Source organism: Balaenoptera borealis (genome assembly GCF_965194805.1).
Source record: "Balaenoptera borealis genome assembly, chromosome: 2".
NCBI classification, from domain to species: domain Eukaryota; kingdom Metazoa; phylum Chordata; class Mammalia; order Artiodactyla; family Balaenopteridae; genus Balaenoptera; species Balaenoptera borealis.
The window spans coordinates 81,728,681-81,755,997 of NC_138867.1; the positions used below are offsets into that span (position 1 = coordinate 81,728,681).

General features: G+C 40.1%; 1 protein-coding gene and 1 long non-coding RNA gene across 15 annotated transcripts in view; one reads left to right on the forward strand and one right to left on the reverse strand.

Moving 5' to 3' along the window:
* CHD1 (chromodomain helicase DNA binding protein 1) overlaps nt 1-780 on the reverse strand; it is a 75,392-nt gene extending 74,612 nt beyond the window's left edge. For 2 of the 6 annotated variants that reach the window (XM_082374990.1, XM_082374993.1), the window contains exon 1: nt 299-779. The gene's annotated coding sequence lies outside the window, so the exon portion shown is untranslated. Of the gene's footprint in view, nt 1-298 lie in introns of all 6 variants that reach the window. The other 4 variants (XM_082374988.1, XM_082374991.1, XM_082374989.1 and 1 more) reach the window with 4 other exon arrangements.
* A 150-nt stretch (nt 781-930) lies between these two features.
* The window catches only part of LOC309622505, a 134,569-nt gene continuing 108,182 nt past the window's right edge, over nt 931-27,317 (forward strand). Inside the window, exons 1-4 of one of the 9 annotated variants that reach the window (XR_014240926.1) lie at nt 964-1,071; nt 2,736-2,774; nt 5,137-5,224; nt 8,445-8,625. This is a non-coding gene — a long non-coding RNA (uncharacterized lncRNA). Of the gene's footprint in view, nt 1,072-2,735; nt 8,626-27,317 lie in introns of all 9 variants that reach the window. The other 8 variants (XR_014240923.1, XR_014240925.1, XR_014240927.1 and 5 more) reach the window with 8 other exon arrangements.

Sequence of the window (27,317 nt, forward strand, 5' to 3'; positions counted from 1 at the left end):
CGCAGCTTTCCCTTCGCGGCCCGGCCGGCCCCAGACCGAGGAAGCCCGGGCTCGACCGCCAGCTGCACGCCCGTCCGGAGAGAGGATGCGCTCCGCAGCGCCGGCCTGCGCTCGCCACTCACACGCCCCCTGAGCGGCGAGCCCATCCGCCGCCGCCGGCCCTCTAAGACCGCCCCGGCCTATGCCCGGCGCCCGGCGGCTGGGCCGCAGCCCGGGCACCGCGCCGCCCCCGCCCTCCGCCTGGCCAGCTCCCGTCCTCCCCGCCACATCCTGACCCGCCCGCCGACCCCTTTCTTACCGGCGGGCGTGCAGGCTTCGCGGGGCGGAGAGAGCCAACTCGATCGGCGGCCTCCCGTGTGTCCGGGCCCGCGGTCTCCGCCGCCGAGAGTCCTCGGGCTCCGGGCGTTTCGGGGTAAGCAGAAGTCCGTGAGGGCGAGGGGGAAGGGGAAGGACGCGGAGAAGAAGGGGAAGCCCCGGCCCGCGGCTCTAACGCGCGATACCCTGCGGAGCGGATCCAACAATCAATTCATTATTAAAGCACCAACGGCGAGGTCAGCAAAAGCAAGAAGTAACGACTCGTCGTCTTCACCGCGGCCGCGCGCGCGCTCCCGCTCCCGCCGCTTATCGGCTCCCGGCAGCCGCCATGACGCCGAGAGAGCGAGCGCAACCGTCTCCGTCGTAGGCGCCTCCGCCGCCGCCGCCGCCGCCGCCACCGAGCTAGCCGTCGCCTCCGCCTCCCGCGCGACGTAAGCTTCTCGGCTCACTCCCCTTCCTCACTGGGCGCGAGGCGGGCAAGCGGGCGCGCGCACGCGGAACTCCACCAACTGGCGCGCGGACAGTGGGAGGGGCTACGTTGTGGAGTCGTGGGGCGTAGGAAGAAAACGATTGGTGCTGTGGCGGGGCGGAGAGCGAGTGCGCGCACGCGCACTGATGGGAACGCGCACGCCGGCCGCGCAGAGGCTGCCGGACTCTGGCTACCGCGGTGGGCTGTTAAGCCTTGCTCGGGCTCCCTCCCTTAGCGGCCTGGAGTTGAATTCCGGGAAGTGGGAGCTGCAGGCTCGTTCCTTGCGGGTATGGACGCTACTGTCACTTGGCACGGTTGCGTAAGGACGTCACGACCGAGAGCCCGAGAAGGAACTAGGGAAACGGGGGTGGGGAGATATTGAAGACTGATGGGGCTTGGGGAGCCGCGGAAGGGCTGTGTTGGATAAGCCGAGGGGGCGGGGTCGAACGTGGGGTCGGTAGCCCAGGCCTCGGCCCCGCGCCGGGTCTGAGCGCCTGTCTGGAAAGGCGGGGAGGGGGATGCTGCGTCACACCATGCAGCCTGGGAACCCAACTGTTGGACCACTGTGGTCACCTCCCGCCGCCTCCTACGCTTAGGCGACCTGAGACAAAGGCTCCCTAAGGGAGGTGCGAGCCGGGCACCTGAGGAGGCGGAGAGAAAACAGAGACCGAGTTGTTGACACCCTGTGACCCTTCTTGATTCATTTGTGGGTAGCCCGTGCCCGGTTCAGGAAAAAAACGTGTAGAACGTTTCCAGGTCGCTCCCTGGAGGGCTGGGGGAGGGTGCGGTGCCGAATCACTACAAAAAATGCAACGCGAGAGACGTTAGTAACTGTCGCAGGTTAACGTACTGTAATTTAGTTGACGGTTTGTTTCATAACTGTAACTGCGGGCCTCAGTTACAACCTTTTAGATCTGTCCAAAGAAACACTATCTTTTCAAGCACGGGAGTGTTCCGCTTCTCTCCTTTAAACCATTTTTTTAAGTCAGAATTATTTTACAGTTCATTATTTTTCTCGTCCACAGATCAGTGTTGAGTCAGCCCAGGTTAATGATAATTTCTGAAACTTTCTAATCCCATTTTTCAGTTATTTGATCTGATGTAAAGGACTGCCTTCCAAGTCAAATGAGTTTGAATGCGGTAGCTTCATTCCCAAAATAATTATTTTCACATGTGGGAAATATTCAAGTTTTAGTCTACTGTCTGTTTAAACAGTTTGTTCCGAGCCCTCAAAAAGATCTCCAAACATAACACCAAATACGTATTTATTATATGGAAAGGTATACTCACCCTTGGGGAATAGGGGAAGGCAAACAGGTAGACACAGTCTCTCGAAAAAAATGTGTTATGTCTGTGGTCAATGAATAGTGAAACAAAATGAAACACCACCATAGTTTGCAAAATGATCTATGCTCAGCCTCTTTTTTTATCCTAGTTATTAAATAGCTATAATTCTGGGTTGTGAGGAATAAAAAGATCATACAAATATCCATCTCTGAAGTCCTTAGAAACTAAGTGCTAATTTTTAATATTGTGCTTTAAAATTATGATAAGATGCCTTGATAATAGGAACTTCCTGTTCCTCGGACTAATTTATTTCTTGGATTACTAGAGTGGTAAGTAAAAAATAAAAACCCGAGGAAAACATGGCAGGTAAAGAATTTTGTAATCAGAAGTGTGATTCAGATAATAAAGTCTTCAATTATAACCATATTGCATTTTGTTACCTCACCAAAAAATGATTACTGTATTGACTTAATCTGTTTTATATGTTTTTTGAAAGCACCTTTTTAAACTGAGTTGCTGTTTGGATGTGATATGCTACGTATAATTTTGAGACACTTTTTTTGCAGACAAAAAAGAAAAAAACCTTGCCAAATTTGTAATAATATATTGAACCTTGGAGACTTATATTTCTGGTAAAATTATAATATACTTTATGACTTCACAGAATTTTAGAATGACTTTTGAGACTGTGGAGAAATACAAGGTAAGTGGAAAATTGAAAAATCTTACCAGTTCAGTTTTTTAAAAGTCAGTTGATAAATAAGACAAAAATATTTTTTGACCATATTTTATCTGCATAGTTAAAGTCTCAGTTTCACTTTGTTTAAACAAACTGTATGTCTCCTTTTTGAAAAGTCTACTGAAAACAATAGACAAACAGTAAATAATCTGAACACATGAATAGCAAAAATCCCTGAAAATTAACATCAACCAGGAGGTCTTTATTACTATCTGATTTTCCATTTGGGAAATTTCATATTCTTTGGAAAGAATATTACTTTTACAAAATCTGGGACAGCACTTTATAGGTTCTTAATTCTGACATGCTCTACTAGGACTAGTTACCAATGGGTATCCTTAGGTGGGAATAGATTGAAAACCACTTACCCAGAATTGTGAGATGTGCAGCATAAAGGCAGTAACAACTCTTGCTTTTCTGTTAACATTTTGGATGCCAAGATAGGATTTTAATTCCATAATTATGTTCTTGTTGCCTAGAGGATTTGTATACAAAAAGCTGCTAAAACAATCAGGACAGTATTAAAATACTCTAGAATCTCAATCTATGACATCATTTCCCGGGTTTTTGCCAAACAGAGAAAGAGTCCTCCAAATATGATACTTAAATTTACAAAGTCTGCTATAAACAGAACCCATGAAATCCCAAGTCACCTTATAGTGAAAATTTACTGTACCTTTTCTATTTTCTTGATCTTAAAAATTATAGGAGAGTAGCTGTGGTTCCCAGTGTTGGGCAGGGACAGGAGTCAGTCACCTTGGAAAGTTTTTCCTAATTACACATGCTGGACACTCCCTTTCTGAAATGCACAATTTCTAGGTTCTAAGTAGTGTTTGGAAAAACTAGATTATTCTGATAACCACCAACAGCTCATCCACCTTGTTTATGGCCATTGTATTTGGAGATTTTTCAGTAAAAATTCTTAAATCATAGAAAGTAAAATTTCAAATGTAAAACTCTTAGAGATGATACTAAGAAGCAACTGTGTATAAAATCTAATAGGTATTGAAGTGGATACAAAGATTCTACTTAAAAATTAAGTGTGCAGATGGGGAAAAATGTTGTTTAAGTAGCTAACCTCAAAATATCAGATTGGTGCCTTGATGCTGTATCATTCCTTCCTCTCCCCCAGATCCTTTATTTACTGTCCATTTTACCTCATATATGTTGTCTTCAGCCTTTCTCCTTAATCCCCACTACTTTGTTTACTTAGGTTCTATTCCCTACACCTTTCCCTCCAGGCTACCCTACAGGCTTCCTTCAGATTTGAAATCTAGTGATATCACTCCCCTGCTTCAAATACATATGTTTAAGTATACCACATATATTTGCATACATAATATTTTAATTACTTTGTTCACAATCTGATTTCAACATTGCATCCCATCATTCCTAGCAGACATTTGACACTCCAGCCATACATTTCTCCAGGTCACTGGGAATGTATCAATATCACTGTAAATGGATATAGTCCATCTGTCTTATGAATCATTTTATTTTAGGTGTAAGTAAATCAATAGCTGTTGAATACACTGACAAATTGTGCCAAAACCCTATGAGACATGTCATGCAGCTCTCTCATTTCCCTTCTAGGAAATTTTGTATTCTGCAAATGCAGCATATCGTTATATTGTAATAAAGCATTTGTTTCCATATTACATTGTGAGCTCCTTGAGCAGACTCTGTTTCCCATTGCATTATATCCACATTTATTCAATACATTGCATACCAGGCATTCTACAGGGGTGGGGGAGGGAGGGTTATAATAGAGCAAACACAGACACTTACAGGAGTTAAAGTCTAGTGCAAGAAACAGTCACACTTGGAAATGATAACTGAGAAAAATGGTATGAAGAAACATATAGTGCTGTGAGAATTCATAGTTCAGAACCTTAGTCCCAAAAGTCTCCCTAAAGGAAGTGACATCTGAGAACTGAGAATTTTTTTTTTGAATTTTATTTTTTTATACAGCAGGTTCTTATTAGTTATCTATTTTATACAAATCAGTGTATACATGTCAATCCCAATCTCCCAATTCATCCCACCGCACCCCCCACCCCCGCTTTCCCCCCTTGGTGTCCATACGTTTGTTCTCTACATCTGTGTCTCTATTTCTGCCTTGCAAACCATGAGAACTAAGATTTTAACGTGGATTAGATAAAAGGGAAGTGAAGAGCTTCGTAACAGGTAAACGGTAACAACATGGCAAAAATTCAGGAGCCAGAGAGATGATATCAACTTACATCCCAGTTTGCCAAGGATAGGCCTTTTTTTACTTTCGGAAGTGTTCTGGTTTGGATGATAAATTACATTGTCGCTCTATAAGGGACTAAAAGAAGTACAGTACTGCTGGAGCAACAACTGAGGAAGATGAAGCTGCATGGTGGCCAGACCATTCAGGGCCCAAATGCCAGGTAAAGAAGTAGGTTCTTTACCTGGAATAAAGGGAAACCTTTGACAGATTTTAAATTGGGTGGTAATGATGAGATTTACAAACTGAAAATTTTAACTGTAAATTCCAAAAATGGATTAAAGGTGGGTCAAAGTCGACACAAAATTCTTGAATTAGGAGGCTAAAAGATTAGAAATAACTTTAATGAACCAGGGTAGTAGTATGGAAGTAGAGAGAGTAGATTTGGAAGGAAATGTCCATGGGATCTGTTGATGCAGTTGGATTCAAGGTTAGGAGAAGGAGGGAAGCTGTACATACAATGGAATGGAACTGAATGGTAATATGTTTGGAAATGGGTAGGTGTGAATATGTTAGATTTAGTTTAGAATTTAGAGTTTCTCATGTCATTGAGTCATCCAAGAAGCTTTTGGATAGAAGTCTGGACCTGAGAAGGGAGATCTAGACTAAAAATAAAAACTGTTAAGTGTGTAGGGGAAAATTAAAATCTTTAGTATATGTGAAATAGGCTTGGAAGACAGCCTAGGAGTGTACAGTGAAGAACTTCAATTAATTTTTGGCTAGGTAGAGGAAGATTAGCTGGATAAGGAGTTGCGATGTCAGAAGGGTGTTGTGCAATAGAGGACAAAGGTCTGAGTGCTTCAAGGAAGGAGTGGTGAATAGTGTCCAGTTCTATGGTGAAATAAGGCCTGAATAATAGCCACTGGATTTAATAACATGACGGTCATCAGTTACCTTAGCAAGAACTATTTTGTTGGAATAATAGGGCTAGAAGCCAGACTGGAGTAGAACGTGATAAATGAAAAAGTGGAATCTGAGTCTAAATTTCTCGTTTAGGTGATTTGACTTTGACTTGGGAGGGAATATGAAATTTTTTTTTTTTTTTTTTTTTTTTGCTGGCTTTTGTGGATTTTTGTTTAGGTGAAAGATTTAGAGTGTTTGAAAGACAGTGGAAAATGTCATTATGAGAGAGAGAGTGAATATATGAGTTAGCTACAAGAATTAGCTGGAAGGATTACCACATAATAATCATTCAAAAAGAAAATACATGAACATTTCAAAGTGATTTGGGGAAAAAATAGAATTTTTTTTTTCAATCAGGAACTGAACACTAGATAACCACTGTTTATAGTTATGGGCTATAGGTGGCCACTTAATTGCTGTGATTTGAGGGTTTCTGTGAGGCTTCTACTCCCCAAATACATGCCTCATGCTCTACTAATGTTTGAAAAGTTGTTGGTAGAAATCTATTTTAAAGCATATATTCATGGGAAAAGTAATCTGTTAAGAAAGTAGTTCTGAACTGTGCCAAAATTTAGAAATACCTGAGGAACTTCACGATAAAAATGCTGAAACCCTACTTCAAGGGATTCCATTCCGTTGTTCTGAGAAGGGGCCTGGGCATATGCATTCTTTAAAAGCTTTTTAAATGATGATTCTAATGTGCCACTGACGTTTAAAAACTATGGACATCATCATGTTAACACTGCATTGACTCAACATTTAGTTTAGATGAAGTAGAGAGAGGCCAGGTCACTTATTTTGAAAATGGTGGTTATTAACGGGGAGTTTTTGCCTCTCGGGACATTTGACAAAATATGGAAACATTTTTGGTAGTTACAATGAATGGGAAAGGGGGTTGGAGCTGCTGACATACAGTGGGTAAAGGCCAGGGATACTGCTGAAGATACTACAATGCACTGGACAACCCCCCACATCAAAGAATTATCTGGCCCAAAATGACAATAATGTCATTGTTGAGAAACCCTGCTATAAAATAGGATGGCAAGCTAAATAGTATTTTTTAGTAAAGTCTTAACAGGTGGGGCTTACAGTTTAGTAAGAGTGCTAATGAATGAGGATCTACCTAACAACGTAGCCCCACCTAACAACTTAGCCTTGCTTATAACCAGCAACAAAAGAGCCTCAAATAAAATAAATTTGTAGAACTACGAAGTGTGACTAGCACAATAGACTGATAACATTATTCTCCTAGTTTAAAAAATATAGTGCAACTGAAACTCTTATTGCTGGCGGGGGTATACATTGATTGCAGTCACTTTGGGAAACTGATAGACAGTATCCATTACAGCTGAATTTAGGCCTGTAATTCAGTTTCTCTCGTGAGTGTATATCCAAGAAAATGAGTGCAGGTGTCTTCTAAAAGTCTTGTATACAAATATCCATAGTAGTTTGATTCATTATGGCCTCAAATAGGAACAAAGTAAAATATATTCTTACAATGGAATATTACCCAGCAATAAAAATGAATAAACTGCTACACAAAATAATATGGATGGATCTCATAGGTATTTGTTGAGTGAAATAGACAAAAACCAATTCATATTGTATTGGGTAGACCAAATAGTTTGTTTGGGTTTTTCCATAAGATGCAACGGAAAAACTCGAACAAACTTTTTGGACAACCCAGTATTATTCCATTTATATGAAATTCAAGAAAAAAACTAATTCATGATGATAGAAGTCAAGATAGTAGTTACCTCTCTGGGCATGGGTATTGACTTAGAAGGGGCACAAGGGAGCCTTATGAAATGATGGAAAATGTTTTGGATCTTGATCTCATTGGTTGTTATATGAATGCATACATATGAAAAAGTTCATCCATCTGAACATTTAAATTTTGTGAACTTTACACATGCCGTACCCCAATTTTTAAATATTAAAAGTTATGAAAAAAAATCAGGAAACCTAATTTTGAACTACTTGAAATCTTGTATCTTAAGTACTTGGTTAAATAAAGGGTTGGCTACCTAACATGTTCTCAACAGATAAAAACAACTCTAGTGCATTGTATAGTGAAAGTAAATTTTGGATTTGGAGTCAGACCTAGTTTTGAACCACACCTTCATCCATTATTACCATATGACTTTGGGAAAGTCCTTAAATTGGGACCTTATGTTTGTGATTATGGAAGAATAGAAGATCAGTGAGTTGGGAGGAGTATAAAAAAATTCTTAAAAAAAAATTCAGCCTTGATTCATGATCCCCCACCACTGAGAAATATCCAGAGACATTTAGGGTGGGCCTCAGCAGCTATATATGTATAGGTATCCCCTTTTCAAAAGTTCACTTTATGCCACTTCACTTTTATGAAAAACATACCTTAGTACCTGTTTTCACTAAACAAAAGAAATCCGAAGAGGATTTTTGCTTTTACAAAATAAGACAAAAAGCGAAAATAGCATTCAGCATTTGTTTTGCAGTGAGCCGTTGTAACAGAGGTGGCATGCGCCCTGAGCAGCAAGAGTGGCACTTCCAAGCTCCTTCCCTGGGAACTACACTCAGCCTCTCAGCATCAAGCCATCATGCTTTGAACTGTGTCTGTGAGCATCAGTGCTTTATCTCCATTTATTTTGTGCATCCATTAGCGAGATGTGTCCTAAGGTAATTGCTTCTTTGTTTTACCTCATTTAGGTTTGCGAAAGGTTTCGTAGGAACACTATCCTAGCTTTAGCCAGGATGAACAACTGAACCCTATCTGGACCAATCAGATTGTTCTGAGAATTTAAAATTGGAAAGTTCATCAGACAGCTTATCTTTTCCTGAGAAACATAAAGTTAGGCCAGGGTACTTTGTTTGGAAGCAGCACATGGAGAGTCAGAGTTTTGTTGCAAAAACAAGAATAATCTCAGATTACTTACTGTATCACTCAGTGTTACAAATGTCATAACTCTATGAGGTTGGTACTGTTATCTCTACAGGTAAGGAAACTGAGAAGCTTGACTAAAAAGTGCTGAAGCGCTGAAGCTAAATTTTTTTTTTTTCTTTCTCTCTCTTTTTTTTTTTTTGGAAGCTAAAATAAAACCTGGGCAGTTTGAATCCAGTCTGTGTTTTCATGAAGTGCTGACATATCAGACACATGTATAATAGCTGCCTTGATTCCTGATAGCTTTCCAGTTCCTGAGCTCAGTCCCTTGAGAAGGGTAGTCTGCTCCCTATCTTTGAATTATTTATCATAATTTATCCTTATAATAAAATTTCATGTCTTTGCCTAAGTGGATCAGCCAATTGCAACTGAAAGTGTCCTGCTCTAGTTTGACTATGAATTGGAATGCAAATAACAAAGCTCAGAGAAACTAAAACTGACTGAATCGAGGTGGGGCTGCCGGCAATAAAGACTTTCCTACCTTAAGATGGGAACCTGTTAGCTTCTGTTGTGCAATAGTGAATCTTTTACCCAGGCTTTCTCCAATCTTGTCTCAGAACTCAGACTAATGTACTCACTGAGGTAGGGCCTAGAGATCTTGGTAGCCAAATATAAAAAATATTGAGTGCGTTGGTTTCTATGTGTGGAGTTTTGAAAAGTATGTTGGAAAAGAGAGGAATTCTAAACAGAGTTCCTAGGTGAAAGTAGATTGGAACGGGTTGTGCCAAATTTAGCAAATTTGATTTAGCAATTATTGGAAGCCAATTTGCCTTTGGGCTGAGAATATACAGCTAGATCAAGAGATTACTCAAAGGGCTCATTGAATGGCAACATAATTTTTTTTTTTTTTTGGCCACCTGTTTCTCACACTAAAGTTTTGACATTGAATACCAGAAAGTGGAATTTTAGTAATAAGAATAGGACTGTCAAGGAAGAACAAATGATATTAAGGACTCTAATTCCTCAGCTCCTTCCAAAACATTTTCCACTTCCCATCCCCTCTCATGCTTCACAAAAGTGTGATGATCCTTCACATTGTCTATCAATAGCCACTAGGATTGCAATGCAGTATGTGTCTGGGAATATTACTAAATGGCAAACTGCAAACTGCCTTGCCTACTTTTTCTGTTGTTTGCTTTGAGGCTAAAGCAGAGAACAACGGGGATGGACAGAGTCTCAACTGTTGCTAAGAAACAAGTCCAGATTGACAAGGAGAAACCAGACCCACTAAAGTCTTCAGCATTAGCTAAATGGAAAAGGAATCTGCCTAAAAGAAAATTAGCAGGCTCTCTTCCACAGTAGAGCAGTTGCATGCCGTAAAACCCCAAAGTAGACTCAGGCCACAGACTATCTCAACCCCTCAAGCACCTCCTGTTTTCCAGTACAAAAGAATCTGCACCAGCTCGAAGTGGGTATCCTTTCCCGAAATGAAGAACCTTAGTGTCCCTTGTCAAGAGTGGCCCTGGAGGACTCTGTACAAGAGAATCCAAACTGGATATAGACAGATTTTCTAATAACTGACTAGGAAGTTGTTCAGTTAACTCATGCCTTATGAGATTTCAAGGGCCATTATTTACTATCCCACTCCTGCTGGGTACAATACATACTTTAGCAAACTAGTTAAATTTTTATTTAGTCCACAGATTGCAGAATTAATCCAAGTATTTCTTGTATGGGTTTTATATACCTATCCTAGGGCTAGTTACATTCAAAATAGTGTAAAGATGGACAAGGGTTTTTCTTACTTGGAATTGACATTCTAGTTTGGGGAAGGAGGAGAAGAGAGAGAGATGAATGAGGAAATAAGCTTATAAGCTGGGATGGACTCTATAAAGGAGAGATAGTGTAATGTCAGAGAGAGTAAAGAGAGACATACTCAGATGGGAAGAGCAGTGGGGTGGTCAGAGGAGGCCTCTTTGAGCTATAACTGGTAGAGTGAAGTAGAGCCTACTGTGGCAAGAACCACAAGAAGAGTAGGAAGGAGAACAAGTGCAAAGACCCTAAGGTAAGAAAGGTTTTGTTACGTGTGAAGAACTGAAGGCGACAAATACAGCTGAAGCATAGCAAGGGGGAAGCTGGGTTGACATGAGATTGAAGAGATGGCCAAGGAACCTCCTTTGATCTAGAGCCTTGAGGGCTATGGAAAGCATTTGGGGTTTAATTCCAAACACAGCAGGATGCCATTGGAAGTTTTTACACCAGAGAATTGCATAATCTGATTTGCCTTCCATAAGATTGTTCTAGCTGCTGTGTAGAAAATGGATGGTAGTAGTAGCAAGAGTGGCTCTCCACTCTCTAGCTCTCCACTTAGGGACCTACTTTAGTGTATAATGGCCTGTTAGGATTAGAGGAGTAGCTTTAGAGATGTAGACAAGATGGAATCAAGATAAATTGGGGATGTTAAAGTAACATTTGAGTTGAGGTCCTCACTTACCATTCATTAGTATCTAAATATGTTAATTGATAAAAAGCAATACAAACATATTTGGAAATGTGGAGACATATCAGCTAGAAATGCTGAAGATAGTTGGGAGTGGAGAGGGGTGGGGGACAGAATGCTATTTTTTGTTATAAATATTCAATATCATTTTCTTATAAAAATTGTATATATGTGTGTAAATGTGTTTATGTGTAAGCTTTGCTGTGAAAAGGTCAGAGAGGTGTAGTGATAGATGGAGGAAGTCAGAGGATTTTTTTTTAAGTAGAAAATACTAATGTATGTGGGCAGAATAATAACTAATGTATGATGCATGAATAATAAGCAGAGAATGAAAATTTGATGAAGTGCAGTAGACAAACGGAATAACTGAAGAAGCAAAATACTGAGAAGAAAAGAAACTATAGGTGTTAAGAGTTAGAATTGACCATGATAGGAAAAATGACACTCTTTCAATTTTTTACAGAAAAGAGGCTGAGAAGGTGAGTACAGATGCAGAGAGGTGTGAATATTTGTTGGAATGAAATTGAAGTAAATCCTCTCTGATGGTTTCTGTATTCACAATGAATTATGGAGTAGGATCACCAGCTGAAAATGGGTAGAGTGAAAGAGTTTGACCTAACAGGAAAAAAATATGACATTTTTACCTCAGAGAATGTGAACATGAACTTCCTAGGGAAGCATAGTAGGACTGCCAGGTTGTCTTGAGTGTTCATTTGCAGTCTGTGGTCATGAATTTCAAAAAAAAATCAGGTAATTGTATTGTTTCTTTATTAAGTTGCTTGGTTCTCTGCACAAGGAACCAAACTGAGTTCAAGCAGATCTGGGATTTTGTTAAGTAAGTTCAACAGAGAGAGATGGGAGCCAAGGCAGTTGATTGTGCTTAAAAAGGAATGAATATAATGATGAACCATGAAATTCAAGCTGGGTAAACCTGGGAGTAAATACAGATAATTAAAAAGTAGTGGGGTGAAGGTGGGAGGTGGGGGTCAATGGACTGGACATCTCTAAGAGGCCAAACACTTATTGCCAACCTAAAGTGAGATGGTGGACTGAATAAGATGCCCAGAATTGATATTTCACAGGTAGTGCAGTTATCAGGGCTTACGTCGTCTGGGGTTAGTCTAAGATATGAGTTTAGGTTGTGTAATAGTCTTTGGAGGTGATGAAGTTAGAGAATTAAGTTTTTTCTGGTTCTGCGTGTAAGGAGCTTACAAGTTTCCACTCCATCCTAACTGAGTGAAAAATCAACAACTCTTTTTGGATCCGTAAGAGGGGGGAGGACACAGGACAAACCTCTGTCCCCAAGATTGGAGAGACAGGAGAATATTGGGAGTCACAGTTCACCTAAGCAGAGGTGAGCATAAACCACTGTGGGAACCAGTCCAGGGTAAGAAAATCTGAACTGTAATTATGAATTGCTGGAAGCCCAGTGCAGACAACTCTAAGAGTTAAAAACTTCAGGGTACTCAGTCATGGGCGGCTAGGGAAGACAGAATCGTTAAGGTTTACCTCCAGGAGCTCGACTAGGTTCCCACAGTAAATATCTGACAAAAAATCTTCTTGGGCTTCCAGCAGGAGGAAGGGAAAAGGACCCATTTTGAAATATCTAAGAGCACTCTGTTCTAAAGAAAACCTGCTCTCGGGGGAAGCTAGTTAGCCAGAGCCCAATCTGCTGGGATATTATCAGAGCCTAACTGACCTAGGGGAAGGGAAGTACCCAACTCCAGCCCACTCTAGCCATCCTGTCCCACCAAAGAGGGCAGAAAGAAAACTGAGGAACACTTGTGAAGTACACAGTCCATAGGCATAGGCTCACTAAAAGACTGAGACCTAATCATAGGACTAGAGAATGCTTCCTCTGCCCCCACACATCACTGCCGCATTGCTGAAGACATTTCAAACAGTTTCTTTTACCTGATACAATGTATTTAGCTATCAATAAAAAAATTACCAAGAGGCAAAAAACATAATTTGAAGAGAAAGAGAAAGCATCAGACCCAGACATGGCAAGAATATTGGAATTATCAGACTAGGAATTTAAAACAATTAGTGTCCTAAAGGCTCTAATGGATAAAGTAGACATCATGGAAGAACACATCGGTAATGTAAGCAGAGAGATGGAAAACCTAAGAAAGAACCAAAAAGAAGTGCTAGGGATAAACAGCCAAACCGAAAAAACAAAAACTAAAAAACAGTGAAACAGAAAAGAATTAAGGGCTTCCCTGGTGGTGCAGTGGTTAAGAATCCACCTGCCAATGCAGGGGACAGGGGTTCAAGCCCTGGTCCGGGAAGATCCCACATGCTGTGGAGCAACTAAGCCCGTGTGCCACAACTACTGAAGCCTAGAGCCTGTGCTCCGCAACAAGAGAAGCCACCTCAATGAGAAGCCTGCTCACTGCAACTAGAGAAAGCCCGCACGCAGCAACGAAGACCCAGTGCAGCCAAAAATAATAAATAAATAAATAAATTTTTAAAAAAAAGAATTAAGAGACTGTGCTGTTGGATGGGCCATCTACATATATTTTTGAAAGTCACTGGGAATGACTGTATATAGTCTTGGAAAGGGAAAATATGATAGTAAACCAGGAACTAAAGTTGATAATAAATAAGAGAGTAACTAGAATGGACAGCTACAGAGGACTGATCAGTGGTAGAGCTGATAACATTAGCTTCAAGGGAGCATATTATTCTTGGAGAAAGGAGAATAGTGGCCCCAGATCCTAACCCTGAGATTCATAATACAGGAGCAAAGAAGGTCTTCACTTGATATAGTTGAATCATTATGAGTTTAAGACAGCCTAGACTCAGTTAATGTTAAGAATATAGGTCTTAATTTGAAAAGGACACAATATTATTCAACAACTATGTGTTGAACATCTGTGTATTCTGTTTTTAAGTGTTCGAGATACAGCAATCAACAACAACCAAAAATAGTCCCTGCATTGTTTGGGGCTTAATATTCCTGTGAGGGGAGCCAGAAAATAAACATATGTTATACCTAATAGTGGTAAGTGCTATGAAGAAAAAAATCATATATGTGTGTGTGTATATATACATATATATATACACATATATATATATAGAGAGAGAGATGGGGATGGTATTTTAAACAATCACAGAGAGCTTCCCTGAAAAGGTAATAGATATGTGAGCCAACACCTGAATAAAGTAAAGAAGAGAGACTTGCAGATATATTTCAGGGGCAGGGGCAAAGGCAGGGGCAGGGGCATTCCACCATGTAGAAGAGTGAGAGAAAGCCATAGGCTAGAGTGGGCTTATTATGTTTATGGAACAGCAAGGAATCTAATGTGATTTCAGTAGCATGAGCACTCACATACTAATTTTTAAAAATTGTTTGTTTGCATTTATACTAATTTTTGCGTTAAGACAAATTTCAGGAAGTAAGAATGCTTATTTAGCTAGAAGTTTCTCTCTTTTCATGTTTTAAATTATCCATGGATTTTAATTTTTCAACCTGAAATTTGAAGTATTTGGAGACTTGGTATAACAGTTATAATAAAGCATAAAGGCTTTATTTTTAAAAAAAAAATAGAAATCAATTTGGTTCTATGGTTTCTTAATATTATTTGTAACTATGGATCACCTATTTTTTCCTCTGTTCAGTTAATATCACTTTAATTAGAGAAATGTAGGTAAAAATTACATGAAACTATCAATTGATATGTATCACTAGCAAAACTTTCAGAGGAAGTGAGCCTACATGATTCATCTGAAATAATTAGCCAAGACAAATAGACATATTTGAACGGAAGGAAAAATAAGTGTGAGTACCTTGTTTAAGTTTGACGTCCTATGGGTCGTCATAGTTAAAATTAACATTTAATTTAAAGTGACAATACATTATTAAATAAAGTTGATTAGGCATTTTCAAAACTGTTCAAAACCATAACTCAAAAAGAGTCATGTACCACAATGTTCATTGCAGCTCTGTTTACAATAGCCAGGACATGGAAGCAACGTAAGTGTCCATCGACAGATGAATGGATAAAGATGTGACACATACATACAATGGAATGTTACTCAGCCTTAAAAAGAAACGAAATTGAGTTATTTGTAGTGAGGTGGATGGACCTAGAGACTGTCATACAGAGTGAAGTAAGTCAGAAAGAAAAACAAATACCGTATGCTAACACATATATATGGAATCTAAAAAAAAAAAAAAGTTCTGAAGAACCTAGGGGCAGGACGGGAATAAAGACGCAGATGTAGAGAATGGACTTGAGGACATGGGGAGGGGGAAGGGTAAGCTGGGACGAAGTGAGAGAGTGGCATGGACTTATATATACTACCAAACGTAAAATAGATAGCTAGTGGGAAGCAGCCACATAGCACAGGGAGATCAGCTCCGTGCTTTGTGACCACCTAGAGGGGTGGGATAGAGAGGGTGGGAGGGAGACGCAAGAGGGAGGAGATATGGGGATATATGTATATGTATAGCTGATTCACTTTGTTATAAAGCAGAAACTAACCGTTGTAAAGCAATTATACTCCAATAAAGACGTTAAAAAAAACCCTCTTTTTTAAAAACTGCGTTTATAGGACAAAAAGTACAGTCCAGTAGAATTGCTATGAGGAAGAGAGTGGCGGTAGTACCCTGCTTGTTTTTCATACTTCCATTTCTGCCTTACCCTGCCCCCTACCTTCCATCCACTCTCAATATAGAAACCAGAGGGGTCTTTTAAAAACATAAAACAAATCATATCACTCTACTGTTTAACACCCTTTCAGAAAAAGCCAAACTTCTTTCCATGGTCTTCCAAGAGCCTGCATGATCTCACTTCAGTCTGGCTCTCCAAAGTCTTACCCCCATCATTCTCCCCCCTACTCATTATGTTGCAGCTACTTGGCCTCCTTTCTATCCTCATGCCTGCCAAATTGTCTTCCATTCACGGGCTTTCGCTTTGGTGGTTTCTAGGCGTGGAATGCTTCTTTCAGCTCTTCTCATGGAGGCTATTCGTTATCCTTTGGGTCTCAGGCCAGATGTCACTTCCTTACAGAGGTCTTCTAAACAACATACTCTAAAGGGGGCTTCCTCAGTGACTTTTTTAGTTACTTTGTTTTTTTCATAGTAATGATCATGATTTACAATGACTTCATTTTACTTGTCTTACTTGCCTATTGCTTTCTCCCCTTCTTACCAAGAAGGTAAGCTCCCTGATAGACTGCTACAGTGAAACATTTGGAAAAGTAAAGGATATGTGGAAAGTAAATTTTGTAGGATTTTTTTTAAAAAAGCAATTAAAAGGTTACAGGTAAAGTGTAAAAGTTCTACAGAAAGGAAATAAAATCCTAGTACCCTATGGCCATCTTTTCCACGGTCATCATAAAGTTAACACTGTTACTGTTTTAGATAAATATGATGATGTAATTCTCTCAGTGTGGTTGGGGTGGGAGGGGTGTGTGAGTGCTAGATGCCCACAGTGGAAGTCAGCATTGCCATTCAACATCCCTTCCACCTTTACCCCCTGCATAGTGGCCATGTACTTCAGCTTTAGAAATGTGCCTGATTAATCCTAATTGATTCATGTAATCCAATACCCCGTGCCACTCTAATAAATTTATAGGTGGGCAGGTGTAAGCCAAAAAATTCATGACATTCCTTAGGCCATAGGGGATGATTCAGGAATGAGCTGTGACCCAGTTTGTAGTATAAAGCTGTCTAGGAATTCAGAAAAAGATTTTCTTATTCAAATGTGAAAGATCAGAGAATGAACCTCTTTCTTCCTCTGGATTTTGGGTGTGTCAGTGTGAAACCAGGAGCTGTTATAGGTCTTTGCCCCCACAGGAGAAGCAGTCTAAGGATGGGACGTCACCTGGAGGAGAATAGAACTGAGGAAATGACAGAGAACTGGAGCCAGAGCCACTGAATGAAGCTGACTCAGGTTCATTGCAAACTCTGGGCTTCTAATTGTGGAAATCAGTGCATTTCTTAATTTCTTAAACCAGGTGGGATTGGGATTACTAGAAATTGAGGCATCCTAACTGACAAAATCCAACTCTCTCCTAACAAGTCAAGAGATATTTAAAATTTGTAAATTATATGTATATATGTTAGTATGCACTATTTAGAAAAGTGGAGCTTGTTAACAGAAGAAATAGCTTTAAATAGTTGAAGTGTTTTCTTCTTGGAAACAGGGCCAAGAGATGGAGGGAAGGGAGATGAGCCCCAGCCTATTCTTTTTCCTTGTTCGCCTTACAAAGCTATTTGATTTCTTAAACATGTACCTTAATTATTTAGATTTTTCAAAAAGAACCTAATGAAATTTAGAATTTTAAATTGAGTCCATTTAAAAAATTATTTCTTTAATTACTTTTTTTTTTTTTTTTTTTTTGGTCCTGCCACGTGGCTTGTGGGATCTAGTCAGGGAACTAGGGATTGAACCCAGGCCCTCGGCAGTGAAAGCGTGGAGTCCTAACCACTGGACCACCAGGGAATTCCCTTTAATTACTATTTTAATAAAGGCAGTTTAAAGATTAAAATATTTGGTGTTCTAGATGTAAAAAGGATAAGAAGTTTGAAGATGTCTTTGTTTAAGTGCCTGATGGCCAATATCTTTAAATGTATGCACTATGCTGCGAAAGTGTTGAACAACTGAAAAAGTACTGAATGCTTGTTTATTAAGACGGATTTCTTAAAATGAAATGGACATTTTATATATATGGTTATCATAGCCTGTTTCTGATTGGTAAGAATATCAGCTTTTCTTTTTCTTAGGGTGATATTGATAATACACTTTCCCTACATAATATTATGGCCCATGTTCCTCTTGTAAAATACTTTTTCTATGTAAAGCAAATTTATTACTCCCCAGTAGATGTTCACAGTGCTCTCGTGTTCACTCTGCATAAAATTTCAGATAATGTTTGATACTTTCCTCCTACTACTACAAATTCACTTTGTGTCTTTTCTCATCCAGATTTCAAATGTCATCTGACATATATTTTAGTGGAGTGTTTCAGTATCTTCCACAACCACTTAATTTTTATACAGTCTAAATAGTTGGAGACACATTGAGTAATTTTTTTCAGTACACACAGAAGTGTCCACATGAGGGGAAAGCAGTGGCTGAAATCCAGCCTGTGTCCACACACTGTGTAGTCTGGATTTTGCTTCCAGGAAGAAAGGGCACATTTTGTCATTCACACAAAATTTCTGTATGTATTAGTGGTGAACAAGGTTGGAGAGGGAAATAAAAACAGCAATAGGAGAAGGTCATAGAATATATAATCAATTTCAACTAAGCTTTTTGGAGCACAAGCTGAGTGTTAGGCACTGAGATCATATTAATGAAGCAATTGGTGGGCCCATAATGAGTAGGGGAACCATAGACCTGTCTGCATAGGGCTACCCCAGTTCATACCTGTTTTCTCATTGTCCCATCTGATTAATGTCCCCTTTCATTCTCAAATGTGTACCAGTTTGGACAGTAAATTATGTAGTCACCCTAAAAAAGGAAAAAAGTCATTCTAGACTGAGCAGCAAAATCATGAGTAAGTGAAAAAGCATGATCTCTGGTTTGGCATGACAGGGAGGTTGGGGGGGGTGGAAATGGCATGAGGTAGAAATATGACAAATAATAGGGAGTCTGAGCCGGTGAAGGGCCTGATACACTACTTTTAAGGAGTTTATTTTTCTTGAAGGCATTGGGGACTGATGGTGGTTTGGAAGCAGGCAAATGATAAGATCAGATCTTTTTAGCATTGAAAAAGAGCAAAAGTACATTCCCCTACCACTATTCTCCATGCTCCTCCCACACACATGGGGGGAGGGAGAAAGAGATGAGAATCATGTCCTTTCTGAATGTAAACACACTCATAACTGAGCTCCACTTAATCTTTAAATCTACTCTAACTCCTTGGAATGAATAACAGATCCTCTCCTTTCCATCTGTAAAACACACTGCTGTCACTGGAATGCTGAATTTCTAAATGCTTACAGGTGGTAAACTGCTCTAGTACCACATACATTTCTGCTCCTATAAGTTGAATTGTGTATTTTAAGAGATTATGTTTTTGTTCTTAAGCCTATTGTTGCTACTTGTTATTGCAATTATGTAATTGAAAAAAATTATGTAAACTGATGAACTAAGAAGGCAAACGGTTCTTTCCATGAATTTTTGTGGAATGCTTTTTAAAAACCAAAGGCAACTGACTAAAAATATTCAGATAAGTGAGGTGTGGATGAAACAACTGTAAAAACAAACAACAAAAAACAAAAACAGGAAAATAGCATAAACATTCAGAACGTTCTGTGCTCAGTTTGCTTTTTCACATACTGTATACCTGAAGCCATGTTAATATGCTTGAGTAAAGAGACAATTCAAGGCTGCCACCTACAATTAGGGCTGCTACTTGGTTGGGCTTGCTGTTGTCTATGGTCATTCTCCAGGATTCATCTAGTTTTTGTAGGAGACAGACAGGTGAATTAAATAGAGATGTGATAGGGACTTCCCTGCTGGCACAGTGGTTAAGAATCCCCCTGCCAATGCAGGGGACACAGGTTTGAGAGCCCTGGTCCGGGAAGATCCCACATGCCGCGGAGCAACAAAGCCCGTGCACCACAACTACTGAGCCTGAGCTCTAGAGCCCGCGAGCCACAACTACTGAAGCCCGTGCGCCTAGAGCCCATGCTCTGCAACAAGTGAAGCCACCGCAATGAGAAGCCCGTGCACTGCAACGAAGAGTAGCCCCACTCGCCACAACTAGAGAAAGCCCGCGCACAGCAACAAAGACCCAACGTAGCCAAAAATAAATAAATAAATTTATTAAAAACAAATAGAGATATGATAGGAACCATATTAGTCAGGAATCTCCAGAGAAACAGAAACAATAGGATATCTATAAATAGAGATTTATTGTAAGGAATTGGCTCATGCAATTGTATAGACTGAGGTGTCCCAAGATCTGCAGTTGGCAAGCCGGAGACCCAGGAGAGCCCATGGTATAGTTCCAGTCCAAGTCCCAAGACCTGAGAACCAGGAACGCTGATGCTGTAAGTTCTAGTTTGAGTCTGAGTCTGAAGGCAGGAGAAGACTGATGTCCCAGTTCAAAGACAGTCTGCCAGAGAGAGCAAATTCTCCCTTACTCAGCCTTTTTGCTCTATTCAGGCCTTCAACAGATTGCATAAGGCTCACCCACACTAGGGAGGGCATTTTGCTCAGTCAAACAATTCACATGTTAATCTCATTCAGAAACACCCTCATAAACACACCCAGAATGTTTAACCAAATATTTGGCACCCTGTGACCCACTCAAGTTGACACATAAAATTAACCATCACAGACGACCCTTGTGGTTTTTAAGAGTGGCACTGATCTCCACCATCCTCACCTAAAATACGATGTGTTGCTTTTGGTTTATTTTGTCTGTAGTGGGCTGGGTATAAGTTTCCCAGACTTCTGCTTGGCCTTCCCCACTATGATAACTCTTACTTCAGGAGCTAAAACCCAGTGTGGGGATTACTCCAACTGCCAAGTGTGTCAATCAGAATTGTAACCTTCAGGGACTGAGGAAATGACCACTAGCTGTTTCCATGGACCCAGTACCCACTGTGAGCCAGGATTTAGCCAGTACTACATTTATTACCTGGCCCTCTGAATGTTTCTACCCTTAATGGGGAGGCCAAGATGATGATACTCCAGATCTCTAAGTATCAATGTCAGCTCAGACCCTGTGTCTGATTTTCCATGAACTGTCTGGATATTCCCTGTTTCTCAGTCTGCAGTCACCTGAGAAAATGGCCTAGATGCCTTTAGGGAAGGACTAGAAGAATTATTACAATATACACTTGCCGTAGTGTTTTGGGGTACTTTCCTCCAGGACCTGGCCACTTCTGTAGTCAGCACGTTCTGGGTCTGAACGTTGGCTCAGATCTGGGAACTGGGCAAGAGATCATGACATTCTCTTATTGTAGTAACTACTCTCAGTCTCCTCATCCACTCTTGCTTTCTTTGCTTATAAATGGTAGGCAGTACTCTTGTTGCCTGCCCATCTGTTTTTCTCCTCGTAACACTGGGTTCTATAAAACATCTCAACTAGTTCCAGGTCAAGCTCCCTTAACTGTCAGTGCAGTTTTGCTAGTCATTATGATAATTGTGACTGTCCTGATTTTGGGCATTAAGTTCTGCCTCCTGGATCTACTATGCTTCTAGGCCCCATCATTTCCATTGCAATTTAATACAGCAAGCCTGTGATAGCATCTCCTACTGTGAGCCTTGACCCTCAGAGGTGAGCTGTCACTGAGCTTCTTAGGGTAGTTATCTCTTTTAGCAGGGCACTCCTGATGACCTTGGTGAAGGGTGTACCCTCTGGCCCCTCCCATGGAACATAATCTTCCCTGTGGGCTTCTGGCCTCCCATAACATATGCAGTCCAGCCTGCCCACTTCTCTGAGCTTTTTAATCCCACTCTCCACTGTCTGCAATTCAAGCATTTCAGCATCTCAGCACAGACTATTACTTTGTGCAGACTTTTAGGAACCATCCTAACAGGAAGTTGGCACCATCCCCTAGTGTCAGGGTATTAAATCCCATATTCCAAAAATGCCTCTAACTCAGTAAGTTCACCCTTATCCAGTCTCACCTTCTAGCTCTCTTGATCAAGCACCCTCAAAATCCAGTCCCAAATACTCCCCTGTTTCCTGCCAGTATATGCTGACTAATTCTTGCAGCTTCTTTGGGGTATAGATCAGACCTAGCACATTCCCATGTGGGTTATGCTGTGATTTGCCACTAGGTGTTGGTGTGGCAGCCCTGAGAGGAGGTGAGGTAGTTTTTTGAGAGGCCTTCTGTTATCTTGCTCAGAAGCACTCACTGCAGTGGCTTTTCTGCTTAGGGGGAGTGCTAGCTTTTAATAAGAAAGGTGGGTGACCTCTGCAGGCTCCAAGTGTTCAGAGGAGTCTCAGGACCCAGAATCTTTGGGGGCATACACCCAGCTGTCCCCATTCTGTGTGTCAGGGTACCAAGTTTTCCAACAAGTTACCTATCCTTGGCTTTAATGACCTTTTAAAGCATCTTGACGATTAAGTTCTGAGTTTGGTGTTCAAGTTTCTGTTTTTCCAGAGATAAGGCCTTCTTTGGAAGCTACTAAAGAAGCCATCTGGCAATGAGTTTTCATTTGTTTGTAAACTGCTTTCAGGTTTTTTATTAACTTCCTGTAGGCCTCAATGCAAGTTAATAATGGCTAGCCAATAATAGCCTGTATCCATTGTTCCATACACATACACAAAGTTTTAAACTGCCTGCATTTTTCCCCAGCCAGGGCATTCCTCCATATCAGAATGATCTTCCAAGTCATAACTGGTGAGAGTTTTAGTAATCAGGCCACCACATTCTGCCAGGGACTATCTGTGCCCCAAACACCATATGGAATGAAGTTCATTGATAGTGGGACAGTTCTGATCTAGCCCAACCCCTATCTTACTGCCTGCTTTCCTGGACTACTCCTTTTACCCACTGTGTCACTCTGGGTGTTCCAAGAAGCAGAAGATGACATGAAGTTAGGAGTGCAAGAAGTCTACTGTAAAAAAGAAAAAGAGGGAGAAGGCAGGAATGGGGAAAATCTTCAGATTGTGCTACAGATATGACAAAAGCTCAGTCAACACAATGTGGAGCTCTGGAGCAAATATTGCCTGTCATGGAAATCCTACAGTGGGCAGAAATGGCTCGACCCTAGTACCATCACATGCTCAGTCATTGGCTATGGGCTGCTAGGGAAGAGATGGCCTCAACTGGAAGTCTGTAGCATATCTTAAAATTGCTGCAGATGGAGGCAGTTAGCTTATTAGCATTCATGGCAGCTGAATGGCAAAGTTATATCTTGAAGGGAGACCTACAAAGTGCACTTTCATGGCTGCCCTATTGATCTAGCCTGAGAAGGTTCAGGGGGTACCAGCAGCTGGAGCAGGAGAACTTGATCGGGAGAATGGACCTTCATGAAGGCTGGTTGAAAGCTGCTGAAGAAACAATGAGAATGCTAGATGTCCCCAACTTCTTATCACTGGGCAAAGGCCAACTGCAAACTGAAGTTTCATTGGAACATAGCCATGCCCATCTATTTACATATTGTTTATGGCTGCTTTCTTGCTACAACACAGAGTTGAGCAAATGGAAAACACTTAGTACCTGGCCATATACAGAAAAGTTTGCTGACTCCTGACCTCTGTTCTTAAGTTTTTTACGTCTGCGTTATTTCTGTGGTAGAAATACTATAAAATGCTGTGCTGCCGCCTATCTCTTCCCAACTCTGCACTCGGAGGAATCACATTGGTAGCCTGACATTGGCTGAAATAGGAGACTTATTGCCAAAGAAATAAGTAAATGCTAAAATTCAGGGCATTTTCTTTTTGGAGAGCTGCTTATTAAACATTTACCAGCAGCATTTATTGCTGCATGGTGAGCACTGTGGACTGAATTGTGTCTTCTCAAAATTCATATATTGAAGTCATAACCCCCAGGACCTCAGAATGTGACTGCATTTGGAGATAAGGTCTTTAAAGAGGTAATTCAGTTAAAATGAGATCATTAGGGTAGGCCCTACTCCAATATAACTGGTGTCCTTATAAGAAGAAATTTGGAAACAGGTACAGAGGCAAGACCACGTGAAGAGTTGGGGAGAAGATGGCCATCAGCAAGCCTAGGAGAGAGGCTTCAGAAGTCTACCCTGCTGACACCCTGATCTCAGGCTTCTAGCATCACAGGACGCTGAGAAAATAAATTTCTTTTGTCTAAGCCACCCAGTCTGTGGCACTTTGTAATGGCAGCCCTAGAATATAGTGAGTGACCCAAGAAAGCATTAAAGTTTCTACAGAAGTAAATTTATTGAGATGACTTTCAAAGAGCTTTGATCTAGTGTCTATACCCCACTCTTTTTACTCCAACACATTTTGGTGACACTTAGTACACATGTTGGGTACTCCAGGTGCCAAGTCAGCCTTTCATACTCCTTGAAGGCCAGTTGCCTTAGGAAATAAACAAATACTTGCTATCCTAGTAGTAGAACTATGCTAGTACTAGAATATGTATTTGAATAGACTTTTTAGCAAAGCATCTTTATTATTTCTTTAGGCATAATTTGACTTCAAACACTTTATAAATACTTTGTTTTTAAAAATGAAGTACTCTAGGGAAGATGCTATTCTATTTTCAATTCAGATTAATATAACAGAAACTATAGTCAGAAATACATTTTTGAATGTGGATAGATTTGCATTCAGTTAATAAATATAGTCATCTACCCGTGTGTGGGTTTTTTGTTCTTTTTTTTTCTCTGTAATTTCAGAACCTGAACTTGAGGTCAGTAAATGAAAAATGCTTTCTTCAGGGGGCTTTCAAACATGGACAGTATATTTTAAAAAATCTTCTTGCATGAAAAAGGAGCAATTCCTAAAACATATACCATGTACTAAGAAACCAGTTTAGTGTTTAGGTGGTGTTGAGCAGTTTTCTAGGCAGGCTATTTAAACTGTGTGTGCAGTGCTAGGTATGTACCTCCCCTGGACACTGTGGAGTAGTTTAGCAAATGCCAAAAATTTTAAACGTGTTTTTTTTTTAGCAGTGAAGCTATTTTAAAACAAAAGCTTGCTTAGAATCTTATGAAGTCAAAGCTGTTAGAGTAAGTTAGGGAGAGATGCAGAGGCTCTTCTACTTAGCCACCCCTCCATCATCCTAGAAGCCCTGTAGGTTTCCCCAAGAATCCTGGGTCCCTGAGAAATATAGTTTGCAAACTATTCTAGAGGAACAAACATTAGGTAAGAATCTGAAAGCATTAGGTAAGAATTGAGCTGAACACTAACTCTCTTATGGTCTTTGCTTTCCTGATCTGTACAGTGGAGATATAGGATATCAATTATCCCTAAGGCATCACCCAGTTCTAAAATTCTATGATCTCCTGTTCTACCTGGTGACAAATCATCATCTGTACAGCTAATACCAGAGATTTAATCTATGCTCACGAGCAGGCCAGGCTATGCAAAGGGGAAACAGTTCTTGACTCTGCACATTGTATTGTTTTTAACTTTGGAAGCTTATTCCATTTTTCACATTGGCTAAATTCATCTCTGGTCAGGAACGAATGATTATTCCAACATTGCCTGTTTTATCTGGCATAGCTATGAAATGTTCATATTGTAATTAGAAAATTCTGACTTCTAGTACATGAATATCAAATTGAACAGAAACCTAGTACATAGTAGGCCTTCAATAAATAGTTGCTGTCCCTTGTGGCTAAAAACCACTGAATTGTACACTTTTAGAGAGTGAATTTTATGATATGTGAGTTATACCTCAATTTTTTTAAAAGTTGTTGAATGAATAAAATAGTTGTATTTTGAATGTAGAAGTAAGAGAATTCATTGCAATTTTAAAATGCTGATTTCTGATGCTTGGAATAAAATGATAGCAACAACCAAAACAAAAAAACAAATAAATAACACAAGATAAAAGTGAAGGAATATTAAATCAAATATCTAAACAGCACAATTAGTTGTCAGGAGACATTAAAGATACGTGGGATACATCCTTGAACTTTGAGATTTGGCAAGCATATATAAAATAGAAATTTCTTTGCAGCCTTTTCAGAGGCAAAATTGTGACTAGATCAACTCTGCTCCTTTTCTGGCATAAAAACGTTTTTATACTTTGTAAGTATTACACTTATATTTAATGACATGGATTCATGATGCCTAACGTGTTGCATATTATTTTCTTGGGTAAATTTCTTAATGCAATGATAGCCATGGGCTTTCTCATTCACTGTAAAATTTTACAATCAAACCCACATGAATGTAGTATTTTAACATATTTCCTCCTTTCTGAGTAAATGCGTATTTGTCAGGAGGGGTGGTAGGAATCTTACAAGTTAGTTTAAAATAAAGCACTGTGTATTTGGTTTGTTATCTTCACCATATAAGTAACAGAAGAGGGCAGTCATAGACTGCTTTCAAGAATTCTATAGCTTATATATATTTCAGAGGCAAAATCCTGTAATTCTGCTTTAAAAACACTTGCTTCAGTAACAGGTGCTTCGTGCTATCTAAACTCATTGCTGATGAATCGTTTATACAGTGGTTGCCTTTCTTAGACATGAGGGGTCCTTAGTAACTGTCTAACTAACTCTCTCATTTTTTTTTAAATTGAAGTATAGGTGATTTACAATATTGTATCAGTTTCAGGTATACAGCAAAGCAATTCAGTTACACACACACACACACACACACACACACACACACACACACACACATATATATATATATTTTCAGATTCTTTTTCATTATAGTCTATTACAAGAAACTGAATGTAGTTCCCTGTGCTCTACAGTAAATTCTTGTTGTTTATCTATTTTATATATAGTGGTATGCATGTATTAATCCCATACTCTTAATTTATCCCTCCCTTCCCTGCCTATCCCACCCCCCACCACTACCCCCTTTGGTAAACACAGATTTGTTTTCCATGTCTGTGAGTCTGCTTCTGTTCTGTAAACAAATTCATTTGTATTCTTTTTTAAATTCTACATATAAGTGGTATCGTATAAGATTTATCTTTCTCCGTCTGACTTACTTCACGCAGTGTGATAGTCTCTAGGTCTGTCCATGTTGCTGCAAATGGCAAAATTTCATTTTTTTATGGCTGAGTAATATTTCATTATATATGTATATATACATACCACATCTTCTTTATCCATTCAGCCAGTTGATGGACACTTAGGTTGCTTCCATGTCTTGGCTATTGTAAATAGTGCTGCTATGAACACTGAGGTGCATGTATCTTTTCAAATGAGAGATTTTGTCTTTTCTGGATATATGCCTAGTAGTGGGATTGCTGGATCATATGATAGTTCTATTTTTAGTTTTTTAAGGAACCTCCATACTGTTCTCCATAGTGGCTGCACCAATTTACATTCCCACCAACAGTGTAGGAGGGTTCCCTTTTCTCCACCCCCTCTCCAGCATTTATTATTTGTAGACTTTTTG